Below are 2235 nucleotides of genomic sequence, written 5' to 3' on the forward strand. Positions count from 1 at the left end.
AGACTGTCACTATACAAAAAATATACAAATAGACTGTCACTATATAAAAAATATACAAAATAGACTGTCACTATACAAAAAATATACAAATAGACTGTCACTATACAAAAAATATACAAAACAGACTGTCACTATACAAAAAATATACAAAACAGACTGTCACTATACAAAAAATATACAAATAGACTGTCACTATACAAAAAATATACAAAATAGACTGTCACTATACAAAAATACATGATCCACTCCAAATACACAGTGTGCACACATTACACATACAAAATTGTATATAATTTATATACACTATGTTTACATATTAGAAAATACACATTATATACAATTTTGATACATTGTTCAGACAGATTATATATTCACGATACAAAATACATTTGGGGTACATAAATATATACACTTTAGATACACAAGCACACTCGAGATAGGCTCAATATACACCAAGGATACACTGTCGAACTTAGGCTACAATATTTATACATTGCAAAAAAGGGTTGCTCTATCGCGCCAGGCAGGGGTCGAACCTACGACCTTCAGCTTAGGAAACAAGCGCTCTATCCACTGAGCTACAGGCGCTTATGTTGTTATACTCATTCCTTTCGGCTACTATATGCAATACTTTTGGGCCGAAGGGCTATTTTTTGTAAGTAGGACAAAACATGGTAGTTTTCTCATTTTTTTACATGGATCCAAATAGACCACAATTTGGAATGCCGTGGAGATCTATTAATACTATTTTTGTTAAACTCTTTTCGATTCTAACCAGCCATAATTAGGCCGAGTTGAACTAATTGTCCGTTTGCCTTGTATTAAAAGTTAGGCATCTATATAAATGATTTGAACAATTAGGCATCTGAATAATTAGGCACCACTAGAGTTGAGCAAATTTGTCACGACCCAAAAACCAACCCTGTCGTGATGGCGCCTATCGTGGTACTAGGCAAGCCGACACAAAAGCAAGATTAGATTTTCATTTTCAAGATAACTCCCTAAGCTATTTAATATAAAACCTTCATAAGGAGTGCAAATAAAAAAACAAAAGTGCGAAAAAGAAAGGCGACATCGGGGTGTCACTAGTCATGAGCATTTACTACAACCGTCTGATAATATCGAGACTAACATAGTCTAGAAATAATTGAAAAAAAACTAAGGGAAGATGAAGATGGAGGAAAGCAGGGACGCGATCTCCAGGCAGCTACCTTGCTAACTCCGATGGATCTGCGACTGAATAATCAACACCCGCTACAGGGTCTAGAAATACCTGAATCTGCACACAAGGCATAGGGAATAACGTGAGTACGCCAACTCAGTAAGTAACCAAAGTAAATAAAGGCTGAGAAGTAGTGACGAGCAATAAATCATATAAAGTTCATATCATGAAATCTCAGTAAAATACAACAGGCGCCCCCGGATCTTGGCGTCTCCTTCTATCTTTTCATTCTGTTTCTTTAATGTATTCCAGAGACAATGTTGTATTAATCTTTCAGACCTTTATTTGTAGTATTCCTAGACAGTCTGTGAAATTGTGACACCAGTTCTGGGTAATTTATGTTCTGAATTGGTAATGGTATCATTATTAAAATATTACATTTCAGTCTTCCGCTTATTAAATTCCGCTGTTTATATGATGTTGGTTCTTAATTGTTAAAGGATTAAAATAGGAAAAAGGTATATAATACAAATGGTTGGCTTGCCTAGCTTTCACTACTAGGCGCCATCACGACTCCCGAGGGTGGGAAATCCGGGTCGTGACAAGTTGGTATCAAAGCTCTAGGTTACTTAAGTCTCACAATTCACGGACAAGCTTAGTAGAGTCTGAGGGATCGGTATGGAGACGCCTGTATTTATCCCCAGAGGCTACAGAGTTAGGAAAAACTTCACATCTATTCTTTCTGTCGTGCGATTTGGTTTCTCAATGCTAATTGAATTTCTACTCTGTTCTTTTGCAGATGGCGAGAACACGCACTTCCTGATCCGCTGATCAGCAGCTCCTACGAGGGGCAGTGGGCGAGGCCGAGGCAGGGGCAGAGCTCAGCCCAGAGCAGCAGCACCAGCGGCGGAGCCTCAGGTTGAGTTTGATGATAAGGTTCCGGCCCAGGCAGTTCCAGTGGGCCCAGCTCAGGTCCCAGAGGGGTTCATTGCTACCCCAGTTCTCCAGGATGCTTTGGTCCGTCTAGTGGGCCTTATGGAGAGTGTCACCCAGGCAGACTTGCTTCCTGTAGC

General features: G+C 39.2%; 1 non-coding gene across 1 annotated transcript; it reads right to left on the minus strand.

Moving 5' to 3' along the window:
* Positions 1-515: 515 nt before the first annotated feature.
* Positions 516-588, minus strand: TRNAR-CCU. Its single transcript has one exon. It is a non-coding gene; the product is annotated as a tRNA-Arg (tRNA).
* Positions 589-2235: the final 1647 nt, after the last annotated feature.

Source organism: Nicotiana attenuata, unplaced genomic scaffold, assembly GCF_001879085.1.
Source record: "Nicotiana attenuata strain UT unplaced genomic scaffold, NIATTr2, whole genome shotgun sequence".
In the NCBI taxonomy this organism is placed as follows: domain Eukaryota; kingdom Viridiplantae; phylum Streptophyta; class Magnoliopsida; order Solanales; family Solanaceae; genus Nicotiana; species Nicotiana attenuata.